Below are 23,175 nucleotides of genomic sequence, written 5' to 3'. Positions count from 1 at the left end.
GGCTACCAGCAGTAACCGTACTCAGTCTTGACGGACCCTCTCCAGGACTCCTGGGAGCAGAGCGATCAGGGGAAAGCATACAGACGTAGCCTCGGCTATGTCTGAACCATGGCAACCAGTCACGGAGGGGCTGGATGCGAGAGAGAAACTCATAGTACGCAATGCGTGGTCTCTTGGGAAGCAAACAGGTCTACCTGCGCTTTCCTTAATCTTTCCCAAATGGACTCCACCACCTCGGGGTGAAGAAGTTTCCATTCCCTGGATCTCACCCCCTGCCTCGACAGGAGATCTGCTCCCATGTTCAGATGGCCCGGGACATACATTGCCCTGATGGACAGGATTTTGTTCTGGGCCCACAGGAGGATCCGATGTGCTAGTTTGCATAGCATTCGAGACTTCAGACCCCCCTGCTGGTTGATGTAAGCGACCACCAATGTGTTGTTCGTGCAGACTAAAACATGATGGCCCCTTAGATCTGGGAGAAAGTGTTTTAAGGCCAGAAACACGGCCATCATCTCCAGGCAGTTTATGTGCCAGTAACGATGATGTTCTCCCCATCGTTCCGCTGCGGGAAGCCCCCTCAGGGTTGCTCCCCAGCCCGTTAGAGAAGCATCTGTCATAAGCATGACGCGATGACAGACAGCCCCCAACACTAGGCCCTGGGACAGATACTAGGGCATTTTCCACATACTTAAGGCTCGAAGGCAGCGCCGCGAGACCTTGATCATGCGGATCAAGCCCGTTGCTCCCTAGCCCGTCAGAGAAGCATTTGTCATAGGCATGACGCGATGACAGACAGCCCCCAACACTGGGCTCTGGGACAGGAACCAGGGTATTTTCCACATACTTAAGGCTCGAAGGCAGTGCCGCGAGACCTTGATCATGCGGAAAGGATTCCCCTTGAGGGAAAACCCCCTGGATTTGAGCCACCACTGCAGGGGTCTCATGTACAGCAGACCGAACGGAATCAAGCTGGCTGCTGCTGCCCTGAGACCCAACAACCTCTGAAAGTGTTTCACAGTGATGAACTGGCCTAGTTTGACTCTGTGTACGGTTGACTGAATCGATTCGATTCATGGCGGGGACAGACGTGCTCGCATCGTCATGGAGTCCCATAGCACACCTAAAGAAATGGTCGTCCTGGCTGGAACAAGCACACTTCTTGCGGTGTTTAACCGAAACCCCAACCTTCTGATATGGGTGAGAACGACATCTCGATGCCGAACTGCCATATCTTGAGTCTGAGCTAGAATTAGCCAATCGTCTATGCAGTTTAGGATACGTATCCCCTGCATACGAAGTGGAGCTAGTGCCGCTTCGACTATTTTGGTAAAGGTTCGAGGTGACAGAGCTAGGCCGAATGGAAGAACCCGATACTGGAACGCTTCGCCCCCGCAAGCGAACCTCAGGTATTTCCTGTGTTGGGGAAGGATGGAAATATGGAAGTATGCGTCTTTCAGGTCTATCGTCACAAACCAGTCCTCGGACTGAATTTGTGACACCACGTTTTTGATGGTTAACATCCTGAACCTGAGGGCCTCGACGGACCGATTTAGATTTATCAGATCTAATATGGGACGCAATCCCCCATCCTTTTTGGGAACTATAAAATACCGGCTGTAAAACCCTGACTCTTTGTCGAGTGGGAGAACGCGCTCTATTGCGCCTTTTATTAATAAGGCCAGTACTTCCTGTTCCATAACCAGAGCCTGTTCTGGCTTCACTATGGTGGGTGCAATACCGTTGAAGCGAGGTGGGCGTGCACAAAACTGTATTTTGTAGCCGTGTTCTACTGTGAACAGGACCCACTGGGACACCATCGGCAGGTGTTTCCACGCTGCCAAAAAATGTGCTAGGGGTACCAGCCTCTCGAGACTGGCCTCTGGTTGTTCTTTGACCCCCCTGCAGAGGGGGTGGGGCCCCCAATGCCCTCAGACACTGAGGAACGCCCACCCCGGGAGACACAGAGCCCCCCACCAGCATACGTGGTGAGGTGGTCTCTCCCTTTCTCCGCGGACCCTGGTTCAGTGAGAGCGCTGAATGGTGCTCTCGGCGTCCAGGGGGGGCCCTGGAAAGCCTGACTCCCAACACGTCAGGACTTTGTTTTATCCTTTGAACTTCATGATATGAGGAGCTGGTTGACGGCTGGCCCAGACTTTTTGATCTTGGGGGATGAAAGTCCCCGAGGGAGCTAGAGCGTTTTTTAACTCTGTCGAGGGATTCGGCGACGCGATCAACGGCGTCACCGAAGAGCCCTGAGCTCGATATTGGAGCGTCCATAAGAATAGCTCTATCGGTTTCTGACACTTCTGCTTGTGTCAGCCAGAGGTGCCGCTCAGTAGCCACCAGGGTAGCCATAGATCGCCCCAAACTAGAGGCTGCCTCTTTAGTAGCTCTTAAAGCTAGATCTGACGCCCGAAGAGCTTCTCGAAGCTGTTCGGGTGTTGCTCCCCCACCATCTAGGCACTCTTTAATTAGGTCAGCCTGATATGCCTGCAGCACTGACATGGTGTGCAGGCATCCAACAGACTGACCAGCCGTCATATATGCTTTACTGACTAGACCCGATGTTAATCTTAATGGTCTCGACAACAAAGGAGGGACCCTTGCAGATTTTAGATCTGAACGATGATGACACGCTAAGTCCTCTTCTATCATTGGCATTACTGTACATGCCTTTTCCCCTAGCCCACGAACTGCTGAATAAATAGCTGTTTTTGGTGTCATTAACCATGCTGAATACGGATTTTTCCATGATTTAGAAACCGCATCATGTAGCTCGGGACAAAAGGGGAGGTCCCTTAGTGGAGGATCTACTCTGCTGGGTAATTCTCTCTCATCCAGCATTCCTGTCAGACGCAGCTGCTGCTGCTCACGTGCTGGGTGCCAATCTATTACATCGAACCGGTCAGCAGCACGTGAAATCACCTCCACTAACTCCTCATATTCCGCTGACTGGGGCGGCAGATTCCCCGACCCTCTTTTTATTTGTTGCTGCGGCGCCTCGGTTTCCTCGGAAACGGAGGACGCCGCCCTCTCACGAGGCGCAGAAGAAACCGCAGAGCGTGCTTCTGACGCTCCCGAAGGAGGATTAGATCTCACGGATCCAGAGAGAGAAAGGACAGAGTCCGTCTCCATCTCATCCGCCAGATCTAGCTGCGAACCCCACGACCGAAGTCGACGCTCAGCCTCAGCACGAGCGGGACCCGAACCGCGAGGAGCGTGCGCCACGGGAGCTTTATTAAAGAACTCTCTCCGACTGCGCAGCTCTTTACGGGAGAGAACGTCACAGTGTCCACAGACAGCATTCTCAAATGCTACCAGGGCATGCTCTTCTCCCAAACACTCTAAACACAAATCATGTGAGTCACCAGCCGTAATAAAGCGAGGGCATGGAGGCACACAACGTTTAAAGTTTTTCTCTGCCATACCAAAATAAAAAAGTAAGTTGTCAGTTTTTTTGTATTTTGTGTATGCAAATCAGTAATGAAAGATCACAGAAAGAGGGTGTATTTTCACGTGCGTGCTTCTTGAAAGCAAAGAAGTTGATACTGAATGCTCAGTACAGGCTTTTATACTCTCTGGTCTGACGACACCTGCTTAATTACATTAGATTGATTTCACATGTGCTTCAAGACGCGTATAAAAGAGGTGTTCCCCCTAGCGTTCTGGTTAGACGCAGTGTTGAAGTTCCCTAGAAGGGGAATGAGCTTTTCTCAGCCAGCAGAGGTCAAAATAAGAAGTAATGCAAACTCAGTCAGACACACAGATTTTCACTTGCAACTTGCTTCAACATGTTTAACAGTGCATGAAATGTTGTCTAAAGTTAAAAAGAAAATGCTGTTCAGTGGCTGGATCTGTTTTTATCACTTTCTGTATTGGACGTTGAAAATGAGCTTTTCTCAGCCAGCAGAGAGGTCAAAATAAGCAGTAATGCAAACTCAGTCAGACACACAGATTTTCACTTGCAACTTGCTTTAACATGTTTAACAGTGCATGAAATGTTGTCTAAAGTTAAAAAGAAAATGCTATTCAGTGGCTACATCTGTTTTTATCACTTTCTGTATTGGACATTGAAAATGAGCTTTTCTCAGCCAGCAGAGGTCAAAATAAGCAGTAATGCAAACTCAGCCAGACACACAGATTTTCACTTGCAACTTGCTTTAACATGTTTAACAGTGCATGAAATGTTGTCTAAAGTTAAAAAGAAAATGCTATTCAGTGGCTGGATCTGTTTTTATCACTTTCTGTATTGGACGTCGAAAATGAGCTTTTCTCAGCCAGCAGAGGTCAAAATAAGCAGTAATGCAAACTCAGTCAGACACACAGATTTTCACTTGCAACTTGCTTTAACATATTTAACAGTGCATGAAATGTTGTCTAAAGTTAAAAAGAAAATGCTATTCAGTGACTGGATCTGTTTTTATCACTTTCTGTATTGGACGTTGAAAATGAGCTTTTCTCAGCCAGCAGAGAGGTCAAAATAAGCAGTAATGCAAACTCAGTCAGACACACAGATTTTCACTTGCAACTTGCTTTAACATGTTTAACAGTGCATGAAATGTTGTCTAAAGTTAAAAAGAAAATACTATTCAGTGGCTGGATCTGTTTTTATCACTTTCTGTATTGGACGTTGAAAATGAGCTTTTCTCAACCAGCAGAGAGGTCAAAATAAGCAGTAATGCAAACTCAGTCAAACACACAGATTTTCACTTGCAACTTGCTTTAACATGTTTAACAGTGCATGAAATGTTGTTTAAAGTTAAAAAGAAAATGCTATTCAGGGCTGGATCTGTTTTTATCACTTTCTGTATTGGACATTGAAAATGAGCTTTTCTCAGCCAGCAGAGAGGTCAATATAAGCAGTAATGCAAACTCAGTCAGACACATAGATTTTCACTTGCAAATTGCTTTATCATGTTTAACAATGCATGAATGGTTGTCTAAAGTCAAAAAGAAAATGCTATTCATTGGCTGGAACTGTTTTTATCACTTTCTGTATTGGACGTTGAAAATGAGCCTTTTCCAGCCAGCAGAGAGGTCAAAATAAGCAGTAATGTAAACTCAGTCAGACAAACAGATTTTCACTTGCAACTTGCTTTAACATGTTTAACAGTGCATGAAATGTTGTCTAAAGTTAAAAAGAAAATGCTATTCAGTGGCTGGGTCTGTTTTTATCACTTTCTGTATTGGACGTTAAAAATTAGCTTTTCTCAGCCAGCAGAGAGGTCAAAATAAGCAGTAATGCAAACTCAGTCAGACACACAGATTTTCACTTGCAACTTGCTTTAACATGTTTAACAGTGCATGAAATGTTGTTTAAAGTTAAAAAGAAAATGTTATTCAGTGGCTGGATCTGTTTTTATCACTTTCTGTATTGGACGTTGAAAATGAGCTTTTCTCAGCCAGGAGAGGTCAAAATAAGCAGTAATGCAAACTCAGTCAGACACACAGATTTTCACTTGCAACTTGCTTTAACATGTTTAACAGTGCATGAAATGTTGTTAAAAGTTAAAAAGAAAATGCTATTCAGGGCTGGATCTGTTTTTATCACTTTCTGTATTGGACGTTGAAAATGAGCTTTTCTCAGCCAGCAGAGAGGTCAAAATAAGCAGTAATGCAAACTCAGTCAGACACACAGATTTTCACTTGCAACTTGCTTTAACATGTTTAACAGTGCATGAAATGTTGTCTAAAGTTAAAAAGAAAATGCTATTCAGTGGCTGGATCTGTTTTTATCACTTTCTGTATTGGACGTTGAAAATGAGCTTTTCTCAACCAGCAGAGAGGTCAAAATAAGCAGTAATGCAAACTCAGTCAAACACACAGATTTTCACTTGCAACTTGCTTTAACATGTTTAACAGTGCATGAAATGTTGTTTAAAGTTAAAAAGAAAATGCTATTCAGGGCTGGATCTGTTTTTATCACTTTCTGTATTGGACGTTGAAAATGAGCTTTTCTCAGCCAGCAGAGAGGTCAAAAAAAGCAGTAATGTAAACTCAGTCAGACAAACAGATTTTCACTTGCAACTTGTTTTAACATGTTTAACAGTGCATGAAATGTTGTCTAAAGTTAAAAAGAAAATGCTATTCAGTGGCTGGAACTGTTTTTATCACTTTCTGTATTGGACGTTGAAAATGAGCTTTTCTCAGCCAGCAGAGGTCAAAATAAGCAGTAATGCAATCTCAGTCAGACACACAGATTTTCACTTGCAACTTGCTTTAACATATTTAACAGTGCATGAAATGTTGTCTAAAGTTAAAAAGAAAATGCTATTCAGTGGCTGGATCTGTTTTTATGACTTTCTGTATTGGACATTGAAAATGAGCTTTTCTCAACCAGCAGAGAGGTCAAAATAAGCAGTAATGCAAACTCAGTCAAACACACAGATTTTCACTTGCAACTTGCTTTAACATGTTTAACAGTGCATGAAATGTTGTCTAAAGTTAAAAAGAAAATTCTATTCAGTGGCTGGATCTGTTTTTATCACTTTCTGTATTGGACGTTGAAAATGAGCTTTTCTCAGCCAGCAGAGGTCAAAATAAGCAGTAATGCAAACTCAGTCAGACACACAGATTTTCACTTGCAACTTGCTTTAACATGTTTACCAGTGCATTGAATGTTGTTTAAAGTTAAAAAGAAAATGTTATTCAGTGGTTGGATCTGTTTTTATCACTTTCTGTATTGGACGTTAAAAATTTGCTTTTCTCAGCCAGCAGAGAGGTCAAAATAAGCAGTAATGCAAACTCAGTCAGACACACAGATTTTCACTTGCAACTTGTTTTAACATGTTTAACAGTGCATGAAATGTTGTCTAAAGTTAAAAAGAAAATGCTATTCAGTGGCTGGATCTGTTTTTATCACTTTCTGTATTGGACGTTGAAAATGAGCTTTTCTCAGCCAGCAGAGGTCAAAATAAGCAGTAATGCAAACTCAGTCAGACACACAGATTTTCACTTGCAACTTGTTTTAACATGTTTAACAGTGCATGAAATGTTGTCTAAAGTTATAAAGAAAATGCTATTTTTATCACTTTTTGTATTGGACGTTGAAAATTAGCTTTTCTCAGCCAGCAGAGGTCAAAATAAGCAGTAATGCAAACTCCGTCAAACACACAGATTTTCACTTGCAAATTGCTTTATCATGTTTAACAGTGCATGAAATGCTGTCTAAAGTTTAAAAGAAAATGCTATTCAGTGGCTGGATCTGTTTTTATCACTTTCTGTATTGGACGTTGAAAATGAGCTTTTCTCAGCCAGCAGAGGTCAAAATAAGCAGTAATGCAAACTCAGTCAGACACACAGATTTTCACTTGCAAATTGCTTTATCATGTTTAACAGTGCATGAAATGCTGTCTAAAGTTAAAAAGAAAATGCTATTCAGTTGCTGGATCTGTTTTTATCACTTTCTGTATTGGACGTTGAAAATGAGCTTTTCTCAGCCAGCAGAGGTCAAAATAAGCAGTAATGCAAACTCAGTCAGACACACAGATTTTCACTTGCAACATGCTTTAACATGTTTAACAGTGCATGAAATGTTGTCTAAAGTTTAAAAGAAAATGCTATTCAGTGGCTGGATCTGTTTTTATCACTTTCTGTATTGGACGTTGAAAATGAGCTTTTCTCAGCCAGCAGAGGTCAAAATAAGCAGTAATGCAAACTCAGTCAGACACACAGATTTTCACTTGCAACTTGCTTTAACATGTTTAACAGTGCATGAAATGTTGTCTAAAGTTAAAAAGAAAATGTTACTCAGTGGCTGGATCTGTTTTTATCATTTTCTGTATTGGACATTGAAAATGAGCTTTTCTCAGCCAGCAGAGGTCAAAATAAGCAGTAATGCAAACTCAGTCAGACACACAGATTTTCACTTGCAACTTGCTTTAACATGTTTAACAGTGGATAAAATGTTGTCTAAAGTTAAAAAAAAAATGCTATTCAGTGGCTGGATCTGTTTTTATCACTTTCTGTATTGGACGTTGAAAATGAGCTTTTCTCAGCCAGCAGAGGTCAAAATAAGAAGTAATGCAAACTCAGTCAGACACATAGATTTTCACTTGCAAATTGCTTTATCATGTTTAACAGTGCATGAAATGTTGTCTAAAGTTTAAAAGAAAATGCTGTTCAGTGGCTGGATCTGTTTTTATCACTTTCTGTATTGGACGTTGAAAATGAGCTTTTCTCAGCCAGCAGAGAGGTCAAAATAAGCAGTAATGCAAACTCAGTCAGACACACAGATTTTCACTTGCAACTTGCTTTAACATGTTTAACAGTGCATGAAATGTTGTCTAAAGTTAAAAAGAAAATGCTATTCAGTGGCTACATCTGTTTTTATCACTTTCTGTATTGGACATTGAAAATGAGCTTTTCTCAGCCAGCAGAGGTCAAAATAAGCAGTAATGCAAACTCAGTCAGACACACAGATTTTCACTTGCAACTTGCTTTAACATGTTTAACAGTGCATGAAATGTTGTCTAAAGTTAAAAAGAAAATGCTATTCAGTGGCTGGATCTGTTTTTATCACTTTCTGTATTGGACGTTGAAAATGAGCTTATCTCAGCCAGCAGAGAGGTCAAAATAAGCAGTAATGCAAACTCAGTCAGACACACAGATTTTCACTTGCAACTTGCTTTAACATGTTTAACAGTGCATGAAATGTTGTCTAAAGTTAAAAAGAAAATGCTATTCAGTGGCTGGATCTGTTTTTATCACTTTCTGTATTGGACATTGAAAATGAGCTTTTCTCAACCAGCAGAGAGGTCAAAATAAGCAGTAATGCAAACTCAGTCAAACACACAGATTTTCACTTGCAACTTGCTTTAACATGTTTAACAGTGCATGAAATGTTGTCTAAAGTTAAAAAGAAAATTCTATTCAGTGGCTGGATCTGTTTTTATCACTTTCTGTATTGGACGTTGAAAATGAGCTTTTCTCAGCCAGCAGAGGTCAAAATAAGCAGTAATGCAAACTCAGTCAGACACACAGATTTTCACTTGCAACTTGCTTTAACATGTTTACCAGTGCATTGAATGTTGTTTAAAGTTAAAAAGAAAATGTTATTCAGTGGTTGGATCTGTTTTTATCACTTTCTGTATTGGACGTTAAAAATTTGCTTTTCTCAGCCAGCAGAGAGGTCAAAATAAGCAGTAATGCAAACTCAGTCAGACACACAGATTTTCACTTGCAACTTGTTTTAACATGTTTAACAGTGCATGAAATGTTGTCTAAAGTTAAAAAGAAAATGCTATTCAGTGGCTGGATCTGTTTTTATCACTTTCTGTATTGGACGTTGAAAATGAGCTTTTCTCAGCCAGCAGAGGTCAAAATAAGCAGTAATGCAAACTCAGTCAGACACACAGATTTTCACTTGCAACTTGTTTTAACATGTTTAACAGTGCATGAAATGTTGTCTAAAGTTATAAAGAAAATGCTATTTTTATCACTTTTTGTATTGGACGTTGAAAATTAGCTTTTCTCAGCCAGCAGAGGTCAAAATAAGCAGTAATGCAAACTCAGTCAAACACACAGATTTTCACTTGCAAATTGCTTTATCATGTTTAACAGTGCATGAAATGCTGTCTAAAGTTTAAAAGAAAATGCTATTCAGTGGCTGGATCTGTTTTTATCACTTTCTGTATTGGACGTTGAAAATGAGCTTTTCTCAGCCAGCAGAGGTCAAAATAAGCAGTAATGCAAACTCAGTCAGACACACAGATTTTCACTTGCAAATTGCTTTATCATGTTTAACAGTGCATGAAATGCTGTCTAAAGTTAAAAAGAAAATGCTATTCAGTTGCTGGATCTGTTTTTATCACTTTCTGTATTGGACGTTGAAAATGAGCTTTTCTCAGCCAGCAGAGGTCAAAATAAGCAGTAATGCAAACTCAGTCAGACACACAGATTTTCACTTGCAACATGCTTTAACATGTTTAACAGTGCATGAAATGTTGTCTAAAGTTTAAAAGAAAATGCTATTCAGTGGCTGGATCTGTTTTTATCACTTTCTGTATTGGACGTTGAAAATGAGCTTTTCTCAGCCAGCAGAGGTCAAAATAAGCAGTAATGCAAACTCAGTCAGACACACAGATTTTCACTTGCAACTTGCTTTAACATGTTTAACAGTGCATGAAATGTTGTCTAAAGTTAAAAAGAAAATGTTACTCAGTGGCTGGATCTGTTTTTATCATTTTCTGTATTGGACATTGAAAATGAGCTTTTCTCAGCCAGCAGAGGTCAAAATAAGCAGTAATGCAAACTCAGTCAGACACACAGATTTTCACTTGCAACTTGCTTTAACATGTTTAACAGTGGATAAAATGTTGTCTAAAGTTAAAAAAAAAATGCTATTCAGTGGCTGGATCTGTTTTTATCACTTTCTGTATTGGACGTTGAAAATGAGCTTTTCTCAGCCAGCAGAGGTCAAAATAAGAAGTAATGCAAACTCAGTCAGACACATAGATTTTCACTTGCAAATTGCTTTATCATGTTTAACAGTGCATGAAATGTTGTCTAAAGTTTAAAAGAAAATGCTGTTCAGTGGCTGGATCTGTTTTTATCACTTTCTGTATTGGACGTTGAAAATGAGCTTTTCTCAGCCAGCAGAGAGGTCAAAATAAGCAGTAATGCAAACTCAGTCAGACACACAGATTTTCACTTGCAACTTGCTTTAACATGTTTAACAGTGCATGAAATGTTGTCTAAAGTTAAAAAGAAAATGCTATTCAGTGGCTACATCTGTTTTTATCACTTTCTGTATTGGACATTGAAAATGAGCTTTTCTCAGCCAGCAGAGGTCAAAATAAGCAGTAATGCAAACTCAGTCAGACACACAGATTTTCACTTGCAACTTGCTTTAACATGTTTAACAGTGCATGAAATGTTGTCTAAAGTTAAAAAGAAAATGCTATTCAGTGGCTGGATCTGTTTTTATCACTTTCTGTATTGGACGTTGAAAATGAGCTTATCTCAGCCAGCAGAGAGGTCAAAATAAGCAGTAATGCAAACTCAGTCAGACACACAGATTTTCACTGGCAACTTGCTTTAACATGTTTAACAGTGCATGAAATGTTGTCTAAAGTTAAAAAGAAAATGCTATTCAGTGGCTGGATCTGTTTTTATCACTTTCTGTATTGGACGTTGAAAATGAGCTTTTCTCAGCCAGCAGAGGTCAAAATAAGCAGTAATGCAAACTCAGTCAGACACACAGATTTTCACTTGCAACTTGCTTTAACATGTTTAACAGTGTATGAAATGTTGTCTAAAGTTTAAAAGAAAATGCTATTCAGTGGCTGGATCTGTTTTTATCACTTTCTGTATTGGACGTTGAAAATGAGCTTTTCTCAGCCAGCAGAGGTCAAAATAAGCAGTAATGCAAACTCAGTCAGACACACAGATTTTCACTTGCAACTTGCTTTAACATGTTTAACAGTGCATGAAATGTTGTCTAAAGTTAAAAAGAAAATGCTATTCAGTGGCTGGATCTGTTTTTATCACTTTCTGTATTGGACGTTGAAAATGAGCTTTTCTCAGCCAGCAGAGAGGTCAAAATAAGCAGTAATGTAAACTCAGTCAGACACACAGATTTTCACTTGCAACTTGCTTTATCATGTTTAACAGTGCATGAAATGTTGTCTAAAGTTAAAAAGAAAATGCTATTCAGTGGCTGGATCTGTTTTTATCACTTTCTGTATTGGACGTTGAAAATGAGCTTTTCTCAACCAGCAGAGAGGTCAAAATAAGCAGTAATGCAAACTCAGTCAAACACACAGATTTTCACTTGCAACTTGCTTTAACATATTTAACAGTGCATGAAATGTTGTCTAAAGTTAAAAAGAAAATGCTATTCAGTGGCTACATCTGTTTTTATCACTTTCTGTATTGGACGTTGAAAATGAGCTTTTCTCAGCCAGCAGAGAGGTCAAAATAAGCAGTAATGCAAACTCAGTCAGACACACAGATTTTCACTTGCAACTTGCTTTAACATGTTTAACAGTGCATGAAATGTTGTCTAAAGTTAAAAAGAAAATGCTATTCAGTGGCTGGATCTGTTTTTATCACTTTCTGTATTGGACGTTGAAAATGAGCTTTTCTCAGCCAGCAGAGGTCAAAATAAGCAGTAATGCAAACTCAGTCAGACACACAGATTTTCACTTGCAACTTGCTTTAACATGTTTAACAGTGTATGAAATGTTGTCTAAAGTTTAAAAGAAAATGCTATTCAGTGGCTGGATCTGTTTTTATCACTTTCTGTATTGGACGTTGAAAATGAGCTTTTCTCAGCCAGCAGAGGTCAAAATAAGCAGTAATGCAAACTCAGTCAGACACACAGATTTTCACTTGCAACTTGCTTTAACATGTTTAACAGTGCATGAAATGTTGTCTAAAGTTTAAAAGAAAATGCTATTCAGTGGCTGGATCTGTTTTTATCACTTTCTGTATTGGACGTTGAAAATGAGCTTTTCTCAGCCAGCAGAGGTCAAAATAAGAAGTAATGCAAACTCAGTCAGACACACAGATTTTCACTTGCAACTTGCTTTAACATGTTTAACAGTGCATGAAATGTTGTCTAAAGTTAAAAAGAAAATGCTATTCAGTGGCTGGATCTGTTTTTATCACTTTCTGTATTGGACGTTTTAAATGAGCTTTTCTCAGCCAGCAGAGGTCAAAATAAGCAGTAATGCAAACTCAGTCAGACACACAGATTTTCACTTGCAACTTGCTTTAACATGTTTAACAGTGCATGAAATGTTGTCTAAAGTAAAAAGAAAATGCTATTCAGTGGCTGGATCTGTTTTTATCACTTTCTGTATTGGACGTTGAAAACGAGCTTTTCTCAGCCAGCAGAGAGGTCAAAATAAGCAGTAATGCAAACTCAGTCAAACACACAGATTTTCACTTGCAACTTGCTTTAAGATATTTAACAGTGCATGAAATGTTGTCTAAAGTTAAAAAGAAAATGCTATTCAGTGGATACATCTGTTTTTATCACTTTCTGTATTGGACGTTGAAAATGAGCTTTTCTCAGCCAGCAGAGGTCAAAATAAGAAGTAATGCAAACTCAGTCAGACACACAGATTTTCACTTGCAACTTGCTTCAACATGTTTAACAGTGCATGAAATGTTGTCTAAAGTTTAAAAGAAAATGCTATTCAGTGGCTGGATCTGTTTTTATCACTTTCTGTATTGGACGTTGAAAATGAGCTTTTCTCAGCCAGCAGAGGTCAAAATAAGCAGTAATGCAAACTCAGTCAGACACACAGATTTTCACTTGCAACTTGCTTTAACATGTTTAACAGTGCATGAAATGTTGTCTAAAGTTAAAAAGAAAATGCTATTCAGTGGCTGGATCTGTTTTTATCACTTTCTGTATTGGACGTTGAAAATGAGCTTTTCTCAGCCAGCAGAGAGGTCAAAATAAGCAGTAATGCAAAATCAGTCAGACACACAGATTTTCACTTGCAACTTGCTTTAACATGTTTAACAGTGCATGAAATGTTGTCTAAAGTTAAAAAGAAAATGCTATTCAGTGGCTGGGTCTGTTTTTATCACTTTCTGTATTGGACGTTGAAAATTAGCTTTTCTCAGCCAGCAGAGAGGTCAAAATAAGCAGTAATGCAAACTCAGTCAGACACACAGATTTTCACTTGCAACTTGCTTTAACATGTTTAACAGTGCATGAAATGTTGTCTAAAGTTAAAAAGAAAATGTTATTCAGTGGCTGGATCTGTTTTTATCACTTTCTGTATTGGACGTTGAAAATGAGCTTTTCTCAGCCAGGAGAGGTCAAAATAAGCAGTAATGCAAACTCAGTCAGACACACAGATTTTCACTTGCAACTTGCTTTAACATGTTTAACAGTGCATGAAATGTTGTTTAAAGTTAAAAAGAAAATGCTATTCAGGGCTGGATCTGTTTTTATCACTTTCTGTATTGGACGTTGAAAATGAGCTTTTCTCAGCCAGCAGAGAGGTCAAAATAAGCAGTAATGCAAACTCAGTCAGACACACAGATTTTCACTTGCAACTTGCTTTATCATGTTTAACAGTGCATGAAATGTTGTCTAAAGTCAAAAAGAAAATGCTATTCAGTGGCTGGATCTGTTTTTATCACTTTCTGTATTGGACGTTGAAAATGAGCCTTTCCCAGCCAGCAGAGAGGTCAAAAAAAGCAGTAATGTAAACTCAGTCAGACAAACAGATTTTCACTTGCAACTTGTTTTAACATGTTTAACAGTGCATGAAATGTTGTCTAAAGTTAAAAAGAAAATGCTATTCAGTGGCTGGAACTGTTTTTATCACTTTCTGTATTGGACGTTGAAAATGAGCTTTTCTCAGCCAGCAGAGGTCAAAATAAGCAGTAATGCAATCTCAGTCAGACACACAGATTTTCACTTGCAACTTGCTTTAACATATTTAACAGTGCTTGAAATGTTGTCTAAAGTTAAAAAGAAAATGCTATTCAGTGGCTGGATCTGTTTTTATCACTTTCTGTATTGGACGTTGAAAATGAGCTTTTCTCAGCCAGCAGAGGTCAAAATAAGCAGTAATGCAAACTCAGTCAGACACACAGATTTTCACTTGCAACTTGCTTTAACATGTTTAACAGTGCATGAAAAGTTGTGTAAAGTTATAAAGAAAATGCTAATTTTATCACTTTCTGTATTGGACGTTGAAAATTAGCTTTTCTCAGCCAGCAGAGGTCAAAATAAGCAGTAATGCAAACTCAGTCAAACACACAGATTTTCACTTGCAAATTGCTTTATCATGTTTAACAGTGCATGAAATGTTGTGTAAAGTTTAAAAGAAAATGCTATTCAGTGGCTGGATCTGTTTTTATCACTTTCTGTATTGGACGTTGAAAATGAGCTTTTCTCAGCCAGCAGAGGTCAAAATAAGCAGTAATGCAAACTCAGTCAGACACACAGATTTTCACTTGCAAATTGCTTTATCATGTTTAACAGTGCATGAAATGCTGTCTAAAGTTAAAAAGAAAATGCTATTCAGTTGCTGGATCTGTTTTTATCACTTTCTGTATTGGACGTTGAAAATGAGCTTTTCTCAGCCAGCAGAGGTCAAAATAAGCAGTAATGCAAACTCAGTTAGACACACAGATTTTCACTTGCAACTTGCTTTAACATGTTTAACAGTGCATGAAATGTTGTCTAAAGTTTAAAAGAAAATGCTATTCAGTGGCTGGATCTGTTTTTATCACTTTCTGTATTGGACGTTGAAAATGAGCTTTTCTCAGCCAGCAGAGGTCAAAATAAGCAGTAATGCAAACTCAGTCAGACACACAGATTTTCACTTGCAACTTGCTTTAACATGTTTAACAGTGCATGAAATGTTGTCTAAAGTTAAAAAGAAATTGTTATTCAGTGGCTGGATCTGTTTTTATCATTTTCTGTATTGGACATTGAAAATGAGCTTTTCTCAGCCAGCAGAGGTCAAAATAAGCAGTAATGCAAACTCAGTCAGACACACAGATTTTCACTTGCAACTTGCTTTAACATGTTTAACAGTGGATAAAATGTTGTCTAAAGTTAAAAAAAAATGCTATTCAGTGGCTGGATCTGTTTTTATCACTTTCTGTATTGGACGTTGAAAATGAGCTTTTCTCAGCCAGCAGAGAGGTCAAAATAAGCAGTAATGCAAACTCAGTCAGACACACAGATTTTCACTTGCAACTTGCTTTAACATGTTTAACAGTGCATGAAAAGTTGTCTAAAGTTATAAAGAAAATGCTAATTTTATCACTTTCTGTATTGGACGTTGAAAATGAGCTTTTCTCAGCCAGCAGAGGTCAAAATAAGCAGTAATGCAAACTCAGTCAAACACACAGATTTTCACTTGCAAATTGCTTTATCATGTTTAACAGTGCATGAAATGTTGTGTAAAGTTTAAAAGAAAATGCTATTCAGTGGCTGGATCTGTTTTTATCACTTTCTGTATTGGACGTTGAAAATGAGCTTTTCTCAGCCAGCAGAGGTCAAAATAAGCAGTAATGCAAACTCAGTCAGACACACAGATTTTCACTTGCAAATTGCTTTATCATGTTTAACAGTGCATGAAATGCTGTCTAAAGTTAAAAAGAAAATGCTATTCAGTTGCTGGATCTGTTTTTATCACTTTCTGTATTGGACGTTGAAAATGAGCTTTTCTCAGCCAGCAGAGGTCAAAATAAGCAGTAATGCAAACTCAGTTAGACACACAGATTTTCACTTGCAACTTGCTTTAACATGTTTAACAGTGCATGAAATGTTGTCTAAAGTTTAAAAGAAAATGCTATTCAGTGGCTGGATCTGTTTTTATCACTTTCTGTATTGGACGTTGAAAATGAGCTTTTCTCAGCCAGCAGAGGTCAAAATAAGCAGTAATGCAAACTCAGTCAGACACACAGATTTTCACTTGCAACTTGCTTTAACATGTTTAACAGTGCATGAAATGTTGTCTAAAGTTAAAAAGAAATTGTTATTCAGTGGCTGGATCTGTTTTTATCATTTTCTGTATTGGACATTGAAAATGAGCTTTTCTCAGCCAGCAGAGGTCAAAATAAGCAGTAATGCAAACTCAGTCAGACACACAGATTTTCACTTGCAACTTGCTTTAACATGTTTAACAGTGGATAAAATGTTGTCTAAAGTTAAAAAAAATGCTATTCAGTGGCTGGATCTGTTTTTATCACTTTCTGTATTGGACGTTGAAAATGAGCTTTTCTCAGCCAGCAGAGAGGTCAAAATAAGCAGTAATGCAAACTCAGTCAGACACACAGATTTTCACTTGTAACTTGCTTTAACATGTTTAACAGTGCATGAAATGTTGTCTAAAGTTTAAAAGAAAAGGCTATTCAGTGGCTGGATCTGTTTTTATCACTTTCTGTATTGGACGTTGAAAATGAGCTTTTCTCAGCCAGCAGAGGTCAAAATAAGCAGTAATGCAAACTCAGTCAGACACACAGATTTTCACTTGCAAATTGCTTTATCATGTTTAACAATGCATGAAATGCTGTCTAAAGTTAAAAAGAAAATGCTATTCAGTTGCTGGATCACTTTCTGTATTGGACGTTGAAAATGAGCTTTTTTCTGCCAGCAGAGGTCAAAATAAGCAGTAATGCAAACTCAGTCAGACACACAGATTTTCACTTGCAACTTGCTTTAACATGTTTAACAGTGCATAAAATCTTGTCTAAAGTTAAAAAAAAGGCTATTCAGTGGCTGGATCTGTTTTTATCACTTTCTGTATTGGACGTTAAAAATGAGCTTTTCTCAGCCAGGAGAGGTCAAAATAAGCAGTAATGCAAACTCAGTCAGACACACAGATTTTCACTTGGAACTTGCTTTAACATGTTTAACAGTGCATGAAATGTTGTCTAAAGTTTAAAAGAAAATGCTATTCAGTGGCTGGATCTGTTTTTATCACTTTCTGTATTGGACGTTGAAAATGAGCTTTTCTCAGCCAGCAGAGGTCAAAATAAGCAGTAATGCAAACTCAATCAGACACACAGATTTTCACTTGCAACTTGCTTTAACATGTTTAACAGTGCATGAAATGTTGTCTAAAGTTAAAAAGAAAATGCTATTCAGTGGCTGGATCTGTTTTTATCACTTTCTGTATTGGACGTTGAAAATGAGCTTTTCTCAACCAGCAGAGAGGTCAAAATAAGCAGTAATGCAAACTCAGTCAAACACACAGATTTTCACTTGCAACTTGCTTTAACATGTTTAACAGTGCATGAAATGTTGTTTAAAGTTAAAAAGAAAATGCTATTCAGGGCTGGATCTGTTTTTATCACTTTCTGTATTGGACGTTGAAAATGAGCTTTTCTCAGCCAGCAGAGGTCAAAATAAGCAGTAATGCAAACTCAGTCAGACAAGAGAGAGAATTATGATGGACTACCTGTCAAAAAGTTTGATGGATTGTAGCCCCGCCCCCTAAGGCGGGACTTCCGGTCTAAGCCCCGCCCCTTTTATATAAACTTTATAGTTCCGGTAATTAGATTCTTATCGTTTTTATATAAAATAATAATTCCCGTAATTAGATTTTTATCAGACTAATTAAATTATTGATTCCGGTAATTAGATTTTTATCAGACTAATTAAACTTATATAATGATAATAATAACGGTAATTAAATTAGTGTTATTAGAGGCATTATTTAATATTTTTAATTAGTGCTACAAATTATATTTATTATATTACATTAAATTATATTATATTATATTAAGTTATATTAAATCATTATTTTATTAACTGATATTATAATTATATCATATTATATAATAATATTATATTATATTATTATAATATTTATATTTATATTAAATTTAATTATATTATATTATATATTGTTATATTATATTATATTATTACATTATTATATTATATTATAATTAATAAACTATTAACATAAACATTTCTTTGTTTAACCTGTTTGTGTTTCCTCGGTGTGTCAGTCTGTGTCTGAGCGTGTGATGATAAGGAAAACTTTGGATAACATCCCGTCAACTGCTTGTGAAAGATAGATTTATATCAGATGTAGAATATGTATATCTGATTGTATGTGCTGGGTGTCTCCCACTAACTACTATATGTTGTTAGGTGATTAGAAAGTGTGCTGATATCTATATATCCACATGCAGTCAACTGTATGCATATGTATGTGTGTGTGTGTGTGTGTGTGCGTGCGTGCGTGCGTGCGTGCATGTGTGCGCGCTCGAGCGAACTTGGGTCTGGCTTTGTATGCTTGAATCCACGACACAGTATTTACTAAAAATACTCATTAATAGGTTATGTTGTTTTTCACATTATTACTACAATAATACATATTTTAAGACACACAAACATTTTGATTTATCTTTGTCGGAGTATTAAATTAAAATATGTTTACAATATTTTTTTGTCGGCTTAGCCCCTTTATTAATCCACGGTCGCCGCAGCGGAATGAGTCGCTAACTTATTCAGCAAGTTTTTACGCAGCGGACCCCCTTCCAGCTGCAACCCATCTCAGGGAAAATGTTTACAATATTAATCCAGTAAATAACACATCTTAATCTTTATTGACAATAAATTGTCACACCTTTTAAAACAACGTTATCTAAAATTTAATATTCTAAAATGTTGAAAAACACAGATGTAAATTCAAGTTGTCTTTATAATTAATGAAAACTTTTATTATGAAAAACAATTTAAAATGAAAGTTTTTCCTTTGACTAACATGTTTTCAATTTATTTACATGCATGACCTGTAATTTATGGCACACATTGTAATACAGTTAATCCAAAGCCTAATGTTTTGAGCACTGGTCATCACTGATGTTGGTTTAAAAAAATCAACATAAAATATTTACTAAAAAGGACTTATCACTCTTTAGACATTATTGTTATTTCTGTTTCAAAAGATAAATAAAATGTAATTTTATTACAATAAATTGTAGTAATTGCATTACTAGACAACTTAGTTACTGAATTTTAAATTCAAACTGTTTTTAATTCATTGCAAATACTTGATCATATAAAGAGAAATATGTATATTATTCAGAATAATGGAATAACACTGATATTTATTTTAAGAAGAAAAATTGGCTCTCAGTTTATCTAAAAACAGTACAGCTCCAGCCCTTAGTTAAATCTACTTAATGTTTTATAGTAAATTTTTCTAGTTTAACTACTGAATCCACTATTTACATGTTCATACAATAGTGGCAAATCTAGTAAGTTTACAAATTTGTCAAAATTAGTCAAGTTTACAAATAGTTCTTGAAAGTAGACTGATTACTTTTTTACAGGGTAAATGATGCTTTTCTTCTACAAATACACTTAATCAAGATTTTTGTCACTACACGCAATTTGTTGGGAGTGTATATGTTTCTTTAAACAATGTTTTTTTTTACTGCCAAACACATTTTCAAATGATCAAACTAAAATCTAACGGAATGTTTTTTCACTCTGAATATAAAAGCTTTATCTGTGCATTTTACTTGGAAAAGTGATGTTTAAAATACTATTCATTAAACTTACTGCATGACTGGAGTTTTATTTTTACAAACCAATAGCATTGACCTAATTCAAGTTTTTGATTTTCCACTCTGTAGCAGTTTTTCAACACAAAATGTAAACGTTTTATGCATGTGCTAAAAATCTGTAATTTTGCACCACTGTCAGAGTTTGTATGTAACAAAGCATACATGTTTTTAAAACTGTCAGTTTTCAAAAGTTACTTAACGTTGTCCCCTTTCTTCTGGAGTTTTTAGGAACAACGATTTTTCATTTGGGGGGAAAGAAAAAAAAAGTGATGTTTTGAAATACATTGGTTACACCAATATGGTGTAATGGTTAGAATTTCTGGGTTTCATCCAGACGGCCAGGGCTCAACGCCTGATTTCTTAATGCTTTTTAACCTCTAAAGTGTCCCAAGTAACATTAATAACAACACTTAGGCACAATTATTTGTATCGTAGTTGAATGCTACACTCAATACTGCCAGCAAAACACAATAATAACAAAGAGTAAACACTTTTTTTATTTTAAGAATACTTTGCAGTAAACTTTAATGCATTAGTAAGTTTATTTTATCTACCTTCTGATGCAGAATGTTTTGAAACATTTAATTATGTTTTTATGACCACGGGCATCTCACCAAAATATTTGACCTAATTGAAGTATCCAGTGCTGCAGTTTTAAAACACAAAATGTCTTTGCAAACTTTTTTGCGTATGTGTTAAAAGTCTAATTTTACACAACTCTTATAGCGTCCGTTACAATGCATACAGTAAATATCACAATAACCATTTCTACTGCCAATTATCTTTTGGTGTCTAATTCTTCACAATATTTTTTTCACGAGAACTATGAATCTACAAAGGCAAGGCAAGGCAAGACAAGGCAAGTTTATTTCTATAACACATTTCATACACAGTGGTAATTCAAAGTGCTTTACATAAACAGGAATAAAAGAGACAAGTATAAGAAAAATAAAAACAAATAATGAAAAATATAAAAAATGATAAAAACAGATCAAATGTGTTAAAACAAGTTATAAAAGAATGAAAAAGAAGAGAAAAACATAATAGTGCGATCTGTCAATAGTGCGATCTGTCTACAAAACTAAAAGAATAGTTGCCACTAAATCTACATTAATATCTTGTTCAACAGTGTCTAATGTACTGTGTATTAAAAATGTATTCTTTTGAACTGTCATGAAAGTTTGAGTTGTGAATGTTTTGGTTTTAAACCAGAGACAACCAACAATATTATGAATACCTTTTGTTCAAATACTTTTTCAAATGAAAGATAAATTATGAAATTGTATGTCAGTGCATCTTTAAAACTAAATTGGGCAAAAAAAAAATTAGGTTGTCTTTCTAAACTGACTACAAAACCGTTATACATGAGAACTGGGTATTATTGGGTTGACTTAAACGTTAACCAATTTTAATAAATGTTCTACATTTTATACATTTGCTTTAAACAAGTGACCAGTCCTTGACACACTATGCAACATTCTAATTTTCTAAATATTTAAATATACATTTGGCATAAATACAAGGCTTTAATCAGTTTCGACAATGTTTCTATGATTTGTTTCACACCATCATGTTTTGCACCTAGCTCAATTTTTAACTTTTTTACAGGAAAGGCATAGACACTTGAGTTGATAAACTTTTATTTCAAGTAAATATACACTGAAATAGAGTAGTACATAATGAACAAACATGGATTGCATTACAATAATAAAGACAAATTAACTAAGAAAAAAAAAATACATATGTACAGTCATACATTGAAGAAAAAACAGGGTACACCAGAACAATAAAGACATTACTGATTATTACCAAACAACAAAGAAATGCTGCTAAAAGCATTCTGTCATGTTCTAGTATGTGGCTGGTCATAACTTCCACAATCTCAGCAATATTTGTTATTTTGTTTTGTGAAACCAGTGACACACAAATATCTATTATATATGTAGACATATACAGAACCTGCGTTACCCTAGCTCATCACTCAATTCAGTCAGCACCTTCAGAATTTTTGTAATGGTTGCACAGACAGCACCATTGCTATGAAAACACAGGTGTGTCAAATGATTTATCGTATTGGCCCATGAGTTTAAGGTCCCTCTCACAACGTCCATTTCTCTCTTGAGATTTTTCACACGTTTGCCATCTCCTGTACAATCATGTTTAGAATCACACGCATAATTAATGATCTTCTCCAGAAGAAAAGCCATATGGTCCCTATAATGCTGTTTAAACATGTCGTCCACAATAGACCTTATTTGACAATCAAAAACAGGTTGCACTCGTACTCAGGCCTTTCATGCGCATTACCGTCAGTATTTTGAGAACAATAGCAATCAACCATCTTTGCATGGTGGCTGTCAGAAAAAAATCTGAAAATATTTTTAAGAAAACGTTTTTTCTTTAATCACAATACAAAGTTTGTCCCATAATCTGTGTAGATCATAAAAAGTAGTACCTTAAAGATGCGGCCTGTGTCCTTAAACAGCGATAGTTCATCCCTAATAGTTCAGTGCAAACAAGACCAAAGTAGGGGCTGTGGTCCTCAAAGATAGTACCTTTTTATGTCTTTAATCTTCTTTTTACTCCTGATCAATTGGTTCTTGTAGAAAGCTTTAGGATCAGTGACTGTAGCCAGAAGCATTACTCCTTGGTAGCTAGAAGTAATAATGGGGTGCTTTATCTACACATTCAAACAGCCCCGCCTTCACTCACGGGGCGGTACTATGAACATCTGCTATGGTGTCATAAACTCATGATAGTTGACATCTTGTCTTTTATTTAAGACATAGGCGTGATGATGTAGGGATACCTATTTTAAAAATAAAATAAAGATACAGAGTCATAGCGTAAATATATTCACAATGAAAGATTTTAGAGAACTAATATTATAGATTTTTTACATTTCATGGAAGTTTTAGGTTGACAAAATATAATGCACAGCTTAAGTCATCTCAAAACTCATTGCCAAAATGGACAATACAATTAATTTGAATGTTTTTAAGCAAATATGTACAGTCTTTTCAACATTATTCTGCAGTTTGAATTGTTCAATACAATTGTTTATTTGGATTCCTATTAGGGCTCAAAGCAGTCACATATTTAACTGAAATTTGCACCTTTCATGATAGTGTTCTTTTTCAAAGAATGATTGAGAAGAAA

General features: G+C 36.8%; 1 long non-coding RNA gene across 1 annotated transcript in view; it reads right to left on the bottom strand.

The window, feature by feature from the left end:
- LOC141379062 (uncharacterized) overlaps window positions 1-21,719 on the bottom strand; it is a 120,324-nt gene extending 98,605 nt beyond the window's left edge. The window contains exon 1 of the long non-coding RNA XR_012395016.1: window positions 21,598-21,719. This is a non-coding gene — a long non-coding RNA (uncharacterized lncRNA). The remainder of the gene's footprint in view (window positions 1-21,597) is intronic.
- Between the last annotated feature and the right edge of the window lie 1,456 nt (window positions 21,720-23,175).

The sequence above is a fragment of the Danio rerio genome, chromosome 19 (genome assembly GCF_049306965.1).
Source record: "Danio rerio strain Tuebingen ecotype United States chromosome 19, GRCz12tu, whole genome shotgun sequence".
NCBI classification, from domain to species: domain Eukaryota; kingdom Metazoa; phylum Chordata; class Actinopteri; order Cypriniformes; family Danionidae; genus Danio; species Danio rerio.
Note: the sequence above shows the minus strand (reverse complement) of the source record. Positions and strands in the feature narration are given on the sequence as shown.